The 11490-nt window shown below is 35.2% G+C and overlaps 1 long non-coding RNA gene across 1 annotated transcript; it reads left to right on the plus strand.

The window, feature by feature from the left end:
• The first annotated feature begins 3724 nt into the window (after positions 1-3724).
• Positions 3725-4430, plus strand: LOC121216104 (uncharacterized). Its single transcript, XR_005912160.1, has 3 exons — positions 3725-4075; positions 4205-4284; positions 4389-4430. It is a non-coding gene; the product is annotated as an uncharacterized lncRNA (long non-coding RNA).
• The last annotated feature ends 7060 nt before the right edge of the window (positions 4431-11490 follow it).

The following is an 11490-nucleotide window of genomic DNA, read 5'->3' on the forward strand; positions in this document are numbered from 1 at the left end:
AGTCTGAGTTCATGAGATAAGTGATATATGTAATGTGGGTCTGGGTACTGACTTTGTGTATAAACCTGTGAGTAACTCGCTGAGCAAGCATATCATGTTAATGCTTTGGGGTCCAGGTACTGACTTTGTGTATAAACCCGTGAGTAGCTCAATGAGCAGGCATTACATGATAATGCTTTGGGGTCCGAGTGCTGACTTTGTGTACAAATCCGTGAGTAGCTCAAATGCGGGCAATACACAATAAGTGGTAGCTTTAGCTACATACGTTACGCGATATGAGTTGGTTCTAGCTGCGTATATGGCACCATGTGCAAGTTTCCGTGTATCTATTAGTATTCCGAGTGTTCAACGGGTAATTCAAGGAAGGATTTGATGATGGTCCCAATGAGGTATGTCATTGATGAGAACGAACTTGAGTTATGTTACAAATGAGTATAGGTATGTACAGAAACTCAATTGAATATGAAATCCATGAATAGTAAGTCTATGAGTATTGTGAAATGATGTTGTATTAATTTGATAGACTATGATATATGTTCATAAATGCATAGATTTCTAATTTAAAAGAAATGAAGGTGTGATGAACTTAGTTATCATGATTTTTTTATTAAAACTGTTTAAATGCACATATTATCAAAGCATTAAAATATGCTACAACATCGCTTTATTTGCTTATGTACTTACTTGTCAAATCTTCATCAAGAATATCCGTATAATCAATCATACAATTTATATAATAATAACAATAAAGCATTTAATATTCAATTATAACATTGCATTATTATAATCATACGAATTTACCTTGACACAAAATCGGTAATTGGACATAATCTTCATATTCTTTGATTTCCCTCGTTCTAAGTTCGAATCTTGTTTTTCTTGATCTAAAATATCACATTTAGCCTAATTATTAGTCACATTATTCAATGTGATCCAAAAATTATATTTTGGAAAAATTACATTTTTACCCCTAAACTTTGTCATAATTACACTTTTGCCCCTAGGCTCGTAAAATGAAATGCAGTCAATTTATTTGTACTTTAAGCCTAGCTGAACCATTTTCTTAACTATAGCAAACTACAATTCTCATCAAAACACATTTTCATACCATTTTTACAACTTTTATAAAATGGTCGTTTCGGACGTTTTTACCGAAAATCACTTAGTAAAAGTTGTTTATTTAACAACAAGGATGCATTTTCCATCATCAAGTATCAAAATACACATATATTCATCAATGGAAAAATTTACAAACTTTAACAATGTAACGCCCCAAAAATTGGGCCTAGAAGAGTTGGGCTTTGAGTCTGGGATTCGGATAGAAGAAAACCTGAATATTGAGAAGTTTTAAATATTACTAGTGTTCAAAAAATATATATATTGATAAAATATTTATGTTATTACTAATATTTTAATTTTTATGAAAATTATTATCATTATAATTATTAGATACAAATATATTTATAAAATTATTGTTGTTAATTTAGTGTTTAAATTAACATATTATTAGAAAATTTTACTGTATCTATTTTTATTGATTTATGGAAATTATAATTATTATTATTAGGAAAAATATATATATATTATCGTATTTGAAATTTTCATTATTATGGTTATTATTATTATTATTATTATTTTAGTTTTTAAATAAATTTAGAAGTATTTAAAGTATGGGAAAAATTCGATCCAAGACTCTAGCAAAAATAATTATTTTTGTTTCTTTAGGGGATCTGGGCATTAAGGTTTATTAATAAGTTGGGCTAAAATGGGACATAAGAAGGAGTCAGGCCTAGTGGTTAAGCGTGTTAAGCAGTAGGAAAGGAGCAGGGGTTCTATTCCCTGTGTGTGCAATTGTGTGTTTTTATTTTAGAAAAACCAAGGGCTGTCGCAAGTAAGCCTTATTAATTGTTCAGGTTCATGTCAGAAGCAAGTATCTGGCCCAGTGGCAAAGCACGCTAGGAGGGCGTGGGAAGTGCCTGGGTTCAAGGCACGGCGCGCGCAAATTGGGTTTTTTTTTAGTATACAGGTTGCGGTTGGAATAGGCCTTAAAAGAAGTTACGAATGGAGTTTGACACAAGGAGAGCCTGTGGCGCAGTGACAAGCAACGTGTGTGTGTTAAAGAGGTCGCAGGTATTGTTCTTCCGGAGAGACTGCATTTCTTCATCCATGGCGTATTTCCATTTGTCACTTTCTAAGCTTTGCATTGCTTCTTGATAAGTGACAGGAATATCATTATCAACAACGGGAAGGGCGTAGGCCACCATATCAGTAAATCAAGCAGGTTTACGAATTTCTCTCCGTGGCCTTGCAACTGTAACTGGTTCTGGTGTACTTAACAGTTCTTGGGTCAGAACCTCTTCAACCTCTAATTCCTCCATTGTGGCTGGAGAATTAGACTTATTAACTGGGCAAATCCTCATCTGCTCAAACTCTACCTATTTTGGAGTACACTCCACCTGCTGTGGAGTATCGCTCGTCTGAATATCTTTATCTGCTACCTTTTTCAATGTGGCAGATTTATCAAAGGTAACATCTCTGTTACAGATCATTTTCTTTGTGCTTAAGCACCAAAGACGAAATCCCTTCACTCTAGAAGTGATTCCCATAAAAAGAGCTTTCTTTGCCCTCGGATCTAACTTTGACTTCTTCACATGGTAATATGCAGTGGATCCAAACATATGTAAGGAATCATAATCTGTAGCTGGTTTTCTAAACCATACCTCGAAAGGAGTTTTTCTTTCTAATGCAGATGATGGCAAACGATTAACAAGATGGCCAGCGTATGTCATAGATTCAGCCCAAAATTGCTTGCCCAACCCAGCATTGGACAACATACATCGAACTTTCTCCAGCAATGTTCGATTCATACGCTCTGTCACTCCATTCTGCTGTGGTGTATCCCTAACTGTGAAGTGTCGAACAATACCATACTCTTGGCACACATTGAAGAACGGATCACTTTTATATTCCCCTCCATTGTCCGTCCTAAACCGCTTGATTTTCTTGCCAGTCTGGTTTTCGATCATAGTTTTCCATTTAAGAAAAAACTCCAAGCACTTCATCCTTAGTTCTCATGGTATACACCTAAACTCTTCTGGAAAAGTTATCAAAAAAAGTAACAAAGTAGTGTTTTCCTCCCAACGAAGGTGTTTTGGAAGGCCCCCACACATCTGAGTGAACATATTCCAAAATACCTTTTGTATTATGGATAGCAGTGCCGAATTTCACTCTCTTTTGTTTTCCTAGAACACAATGCTCGTAAAATTTTAATTTGCAAGCCTTTGCACCTTTCAACAATCCTTGCTTTGCCAGAATTTGCAAGGATTTTTCGCTGGCATTTCCTTTTTATTTCGCAAGTAACCGGAGCTTCAGTAGGTAAGGTTTATAATTAATTGTAACCATATATTACTAAAGGAGAAGCGTGGTGCAGTGGCCGGCAGCTCAGCTGTGGGCGCATGGGCAGAAGAGGTCTGGAGTTCGAGCCTCATCTCGCGCAGGAGTGGCTGGGTTTTTGCTGCACGCATGGGGAAGGAGTTGGAGTCTGACCAGGACTCCTAGCAGCGTGCTAAAGCGGTGCAAGCAGGTGGATAAGGCTCTGCTCTGATCGGTTGGGGAGTTTGAATGAAATTCAAACTCCAAACTTGGCCAAAAATCAAGGAGCAAATTAGAGAATTGAAATTTAAAAAGAATTCCTATGCCGAAATGCACTCATTCGGCCATAGCTAAAAGGAGCATATTTTAGGCCTTTAGGATTTATTTTTTTTTCTTCTATTTTTTATTCTTTTCTATCCTTCTCTCATCTCTTCCCCTCTTCTCTTTTCTTTCTCCTCTTAATTCTCATTCTATCTTTTTGCCGAACCTAAATCCTTCATATTCTTCTTTTTTTCTCTCTTAAATCCTCAACAAACTGGTTAGCCGAATTTCCATTGAAGCCAAACCTCGTATCTTTTCTTTCAAAACTGAAATCTTACTACTTTGAGGTACTACAAAGGCCGAACCCTTGGTTGAGTATTTTTCCCTTCTTGTGCGGTAGTTGGATCTACAATCGATTGGGAGTAGTGTCATAACAATATAGGTAAACGCTCGAATCTTTCTTTCGTTATTCGTGAATTAAGGTAAAAGCCGAAAAACCCCTATATGCAAAGGGTGCCTGTTGATTGTACTCAAAAGGTTTAGTGGTGATATCTGATTTGTTTTCCTATAGTGTGGATTAAAGGCTACTAATCGAAGGCTTGGATATTTGGAACGACCAGAAATAGATCTAGTCCATTTTTTTCGGCAAAGGTAAGAACACTAGTGCCTAAAGTGTTAATGGTCGATTTTTAGTAAGGAGTTTTGCAGATAAGTTGCTATGGATTCATAGTTAACGTATTAGTAATTGATTGTAGGCAGTTCGTGTGTGGAACTCGTCAGCGTTTCGTCACAAACAGGTGTGTAAACGACACCCACTCATAGACTAGATCGGTAAAAGCCGAAAAGCCGAAAAGCTGGCATTTATGAACTTGCGAGCGTGCGAGCGCTTGTGAGGTGGTTTGGTTGTTAATTTTGATAATCGCAAGCAGTATGATTGCAGAGTGCGTAATTTCATGCACTTCGGTATATTTGGGCTTAATGAGCCGAAAGTAGGTTAATGGGCCAACGGGAACGATTCGGTAAAAACGCTCGGTAAGTGCTTCTGTTAATGTGTTAATGGTTAGAATATGTATGTAAACTCTAGAATAGTAAATTTTATTAAACTACCCCTAAGTATGAAAATTACCGTTTTACCCCTAGGTGCTAAATGACCGTTATACCCCTAGGGTTAATTTTGACTGAAATACATGATATTCTGATTCTGTTTGTTATATGCCATGACATGTATATCTGTTGCATTGGGTTGGGTTTTGTTATGGAGGAAGAACCCGTTCTGGTGGCTGTGCCACATATTCTAATATAAGCAGCTTTGCTGCGGATTATAGTTAGTGCCGCAATCGGTGCTAACACTGTAAGTGTAGGGATGGCGTGGGTGATTTATTCCCCACAGGAAGTGTAGGGATGGACGGAGGCAAGTGTAGGGTTGGATGGGGTTATCATGCATTAATCATATGAGGCTATTTTGTTATGGGCCAACTGTATTGAAATGGGTCCAACTGTGTTGATATGGGCTAGGCCCAGTATACTCTGTTACTGTAAGGGGCTATGGCCCAGATTAATACTGATATGGGCTAAGGCCCAGTTAACACTAAATTCTGAATAGGGCTTAGGCTCAGTAAAGCTTGAACTGATTTGGGCTCTGGTTGGGATACTTTACACACTGAGTTTTCCAAACTCACCCCCCCTTTTTCCCATCTTTGTAGGTGAGCCTTAGATCGATGGACTTGGAGCTGGGCGGGATTCAGAGTGGCCACGAAGATTAAGTTTTTTTTTCTTTAAAATAAGTTTTGCATTTATTATTTCAATTATTTTTATTCTGGTTAAAGTTGTAATAAGGCCGCTCTTTTTATTATTTTTAATATTTTGGGTTATTAAATTGGTTAGCTCTAGGGCACGTTTTATAAAATTACTTATTTTCAAAATATCACGATTTTCGAGCAAAGCTTCCGCAACGTAAATGTTTTCAAAGGAAATAAATATTTTAAATAGACTTAAACTTAATTTGTTGTTCGTGGACAAGTAATAAGCTTAAAGTGTGGCAATGGATGCATGCATGTCTAGGATTGGATCATGGAAGAGCTAGGTACTTAAGCAGTCTAATTGACTCACCTCCTCTTTTCTTGAATCCTACCTAGTGCGTAGTATCCATTCACTTTAAGCCATGACAAAGAAGGTTTGATTTTTTTCGATACTCAACTGTTTTTTTTAAATAACATGTTTCTGCCACTACAAAGGTTTACAAGTTTTCAAAGTTTCCCATAAGATTTTACAAGGTTGTTAACAATGCTTTGATTATTACAATGAATCACATGTTGGAAAAAAAATAAGGCTAAGGTTTTATTCAAGTTTAAACGGTAAAAGTTTCTAAACATCAAGAAGGGTTTTCAATGAAAACATGGTTTTCGAAAAACACTTCAATGTGACACGCCGGATTCGGTCGTAACTTTTGGGCCGGGTTTGGGGTGTTACAAACAGTTTTGAAAACGAAGGTATGAGATAGCTAAATTGGGTTACCATGACTCGAAAAATGTAGAAATAATTAAATGAGCCATAAAAGCTTGGCCGAATGTTTTCTCATCCATGGATGCCCATTTTTTTCATAAACGGTTGAAGAAGAAAGAAGAAAAGATGATATCTTTTAATTTTTTGTCTTATTATGCCTTTATTAACTTAATTACCAATTTGCCTTTTTCTTTTCTAACAAATTTCAAAAATACCAAAAAATATCTTCCACTAACTTATTAATGGGCTAATTATCACATAAGGACTTCTAATAAAAATTCTATAGTTATTTAATACCTCTAGCTTCTAGAACTCAAGTTTTGCACTTTTTACGATTTAGTCCTTTTTACTAATTTGAGTACCCGAACATCAAAATTTTCAAACGAGATTTTCACGAAACCATTCCGTGAAACTGTAGGCCATAAAATATAATAAAAATAATTTTTTTCCTAGTCGAATTTGTGGTCCCGAAACTACTATTCTGACGAGGCCCAAAATCAGGTTGTTACATAGAGTGCCACAAATGGACCTGTTTGGGCTAAACACAAATTTTAAACTTAACCTTTTTGAGGATTAACTTTATTAAGTAATAATAAATACTTCTTATATCAAAAACCTTAACTTCAAATAAAAGTTTACTATCTCAAACTTCTGATTTCTTTGTCATTATATATGTAAATACGATGAATCTCATTCCTTTTAGGGAATTAACTTAAAAGAAAATAAATTATTCTAACTCCTTGCTTATTTAGCATTCACGCATTATCTAGAGTGTCAGACTCCTATTCGACTTCCACAACTTTTCATTGGCAGGTTAATCGTTGATCGATCATTACTTGGTTGAGCTTGTGACCCTTCAATCAATTTTGGTGGATCCTGGATGATCTATTTTCCTTGAGGATTATCATTTTTCCATTCAATATTACCTTTTTTTTCATTGTTCTCCATACTTCTTATCATCAATATTCATCCAAATTTATCCTTACCTAACATCCTATTATAGTTCTAGCGGGTCATCTGATGTTCTACTTATAAGGCCTACAAGAAAAGACCCACGCCAAACTAGAAATCTAACCTATGTATTTCATTCTTCTACTTCTACCCTACACTTGGTAGAAATATTGGTTGGATTTCTTTCTTGAAATCCGCTCTATTTGTGATACATTACTTTTATGGCGTAAAAAGTCCATTTGTATTGGACCATTTAGACTTATAGTTTCCAGTAGACTTTATCTGAATAATCATTCTAGTTCCTAGTCTCCCTTATATAATAGTTCCCTATGGAACTTTTCCTTAGCAGATATATTCGCCAAAGATTTTCCTTAGAGAGGTATAGTCTTGACAAACATATCTAGCAATTGGATTATCTTTTTCTATCAATGGGTTTTAGCTAACAACTTTTTACCGATTTAATAATCTGAAGTACATACAATCAAACCTTCTTGCACAAAAAATGATTTCAACAAACCTCGCTTCGAAAGTGATTTTTTTGTAACCTTCTAAGGTATTCCTCTAGCATACAAAGTTTTTTTAAGCCTTTATTGGCAGTTTTCAATGGTGGATCCTTATCCGTGATCCTCAGTTAATTTCTTTTTTGTTTACTTATATACAAGGAATTATTAGCATTTCATTCCCATAACTGATTTTAACTGGGTTAACAGCCTATGCATTACTGACCTTTTGCCTACTGTTTCGACAGGCCCTTCATATCTCTATTATTTTGCCCTTTTTCGACTGATACCTCAAACCCGCTGACTAGCTTTCAATTTTCAACACTTGTATTATTCCTTATTTGTATGATATTTTCATGATTACTGCCATGTAAGCTAGATCTACCATGGGAGAAAAGACCATGGCCTTTTTTGGAGGAAACCTTGGAGGAGGACCACCCAAAATCCCTTATCCCTTATCCTGAGCAGATCTAGTGGCTGTCACAAAAGGTAGGTAACCTAGGTATTGCTAGAACAAGGTTCGAAACTCTGCCTTTATCTATCCTCTGAACTCATCTCTAAGCTCTTTCAAGTGAGAATCAAGTTTGATATCCGATTGATAGAGCTTCATTTGAAGCTGTAACAGCCCGTTTTTTAGTCAAATTAGAACAGTGGTTTCGGGACCACAAATTCAGTGTCAAAATATTATTTTATTATTTTATTAAATTTTACAGCATGATAGAATTATTGTGTGAAAGTTTCGTAAAGAAATTTTACAGTTTGAATGCTTAATTCGGTAAAAGGACTAAATCGCATAAAATGAAAAAGTTACAGTCTACTTGTTAAAGGTGTTTAATTGCTATGATTTAGTAAATCAAAGGTCATTATAATGTTATTAGTCCATGATTAGTGTAAGTGGACAATTATGGTCATCCATTAGATGTTTTTACATGTTTATTATAAAGGGTATTTTGGTAAATTAGAAATTAAGTTATAATTTAATAAAATAAAGCCAAATTAATTTCATTCATATTTGTTAACAACCGAAAATAGAAAAGAGAATAAGGTTTTAAATTTTTCATCATTTTGACACACTATTAGCTTGATTAAGGTACAGTTTTAGCTTGGTTTTTTATGATTTCTATGTTTTTGTAATCATTGAAGCTTAATCTAGCTAGTCCGTATCTTTTATTTCGACATTTTTAAAGATTTTGAGAGTTTCCATTATTTAATCTATGAGTTCTTTGATGTTTCATGATAGATTATGAAAGCTTGATGATAGTTTTACATGTTTTATTAAGTGATTTTTGATGAAAATGCATAATAGGGATTAAATTGTGAAATGTGCAAATTGAGGGGTTGAAATGTGAAATAAATGAAATTTTTGGGCTGCTAGGGACTTATGTGTAATTCGGCCAAGTTTTGGTTTAAAGAAATTATGTGAATTTTATATATTTGTGAAATAGATACTAAATTGATTAAATTCGTAAGTTTAAGGGCTAATGTGTAAAAATGCCCAAATGTGTATTTTTGGACTAAATTGAAAGAATATATGATTGAATAAGTCAATTTTGAATTCATATAGATTAAGAAAGAAAGAATTTAGATTTAGATGGAGGGAAAAGTAAGATTATAGAGTAGTCTACCCGATACGTTAATTCTGAATACGAGGTAAGTTCGTATAATTGAACTTAACTGTGTATCTATTTAGTTGATGGATGAAATTGAGATAGTAGTTATTTTATTGGATAAATTTGAAATATTAAAGGAAATGTATGAATTGAGTAAGACAAGTTACCAAATAAGACCATAGCTGGACTATGGCAATCAGATAATAAGACCATAACCGGGTTATGGCATGTGGATAAAAGACCACGGCAGGGCTTGGCAATGTGTGTGTAAGACCATAGTTGGACTATGGCATTGGAAAATCGATGAATTTGTATTGTTAGTATTGGTAAACCAGAGCGGTTTAATAAGAGTAATGATGAGAAATAGAAATGTATCGGTACAGGTATATTCAAGTATCGAGTTAAATAAAGTTGAGAACTCACTAATCATAATAGGGATAAATTCTATGATAGCTCATGATTTGATGCTTTGAATGTTTATGATATTATCCATTTTGAATTGCTAATGAATGTTGTGATTATTTCATGTTCACATACGGACTTACTAAGCTTAATAGCTCAGTCTATTTAATTTTCGATGTTTTATAGTTCTACAAAGCTAGCTCGAATCCGAGAATCGTCAAAGGCTTCATCGTACTATCGATCATCTATTTTGGTACTTTTGAAGTTATGTATGTATGGTATATGGCATGTATAGGCTTATGTCAATTTGGTTTGTTTGATGGATGTGTATTTTGGCCATTTGTATTGGCATAGGATGATAAACTTGATGATGTTTTATGAATGTGCAATGCTTCTATTTTCATGTTTGGTAATAGGCCTATATGAAATGAATGTGATTAAAGTGATTATGCATATTTGAATTGGTTTAGTTAGATGAATTATATATGTGAATTATGCTTAGTAAAGCAAGATAAATTGATTGATATTTGAGTAGGTAAATTATATGGATTTGAGTATTGAATTTAGTTGAAATGGATATGGTATGATTTTGTATTAGTTGATGAACTTTGGTTGCATATTTGTGACTTAAAATGGTTTTAATTAAGTTTACTTAGGTATGTGGAAAAAGGGTGACAAATTAGTTTTGCAAATAGCCTATTTTTATCCACACGGACAAAGACACGGGCATATGTCTCAACTACACGGTTAGGTTACACGATCGTGTGTCCCCTGGTGTTATAATTGAATTGAAGTCAGTATGTTTCACATGGTCTCACACACGGGCGAGTGACTGGCCGTGTGGTATATGTCAGTATAACCCCCTATTTGGCATGCGGCCTAGAACACGGGCTAGACACATGGGCGTGTGGTTGGTCGTGTTACCCAAGTCAGTATACTCTCCAGTTTTCACACGGTCTGGCACATGGGCGTCTCCTCGATCGTGTGATGCAAGCCAGTATGTATGCCCTATTTTCACACGGCCTAAGACACGGGCATGTCTACTAGCCGTGTGAGGCCACGACCTGCTCACACGGGCGTATGACCTTTGTATAGATAAAAAATTTCTAAAGTTTTCAAAATTTTCGTATGTTATCGATTTAGTCCTGAATCACTTCTAAAGTTTGTTTAAGGCCTAGTAGGCCATTATAAGAGACAATGTGGTTGTATTAAATGATGTATGAGAATTAATGCTTTATGATGATAAATGTATGATATATGTGTTATGTTTTAATCGGTAATACCTCATAACCCTATTTCGACAACGAATACGGGTTAGGGGTATTACATTTTATTGGTATCAGAGCTACGGTTTAGTCGATTCTAGGACTAACGTAGCATGTGTGAGAGTGTAACTATACATGTCATATATATACTCTGTGATAGTGTAGTAATTCTGGACAGCTTAAATTGTGTTTTCGTATAGTAATGGATCCCGAACGTGCTATAACGGATGATGTAGAGAGTAACGCTACAGCTCTCGCTTAAGGGATAGCGCCTATTGAATCTAGACCCGTGTCGAGTAGTCACGGAGGTGAGGCTAAAGAAGCATTTTTCCAGATGATGAACGAATGGTTCACGCAATACATTCATACTAATCCGGCTGGTCAACAACCTCCACCCCCATCTATGCCTCAACAAATTCCTGTTGTTCCTCAAGTTGTAGATCCAATACGGTTGAACAAGCCACCAGTGGATAAAATTTGTAAGCACGCGGCTGAAAAGTTTTGGGCTACTGTTGATGATGTTGCTGAGAAAGTCGAGTTTTGGCTCAAAAATACGATTTGAATATTTGATAAATTGTCTTGTATTCCTGAGAAATGTATTAAATGTGTTGTATCTTTACTGAGAGA

This window comes from Gossypium hirsutum, chromosome A02, assembly GCF_007990345.1.
Source record: "Gossypium hirsutum isolate 1008001.06 chromosome A02, Gossypium_hirsutum_v2.1, whole genome shotgun sequence".
NCBI lineage: Eukaryota > Viridiplantae > Streptophyta > Magnoliopsida > Malvales > Malvaceae > Gossypium > Gossypium hirsutum.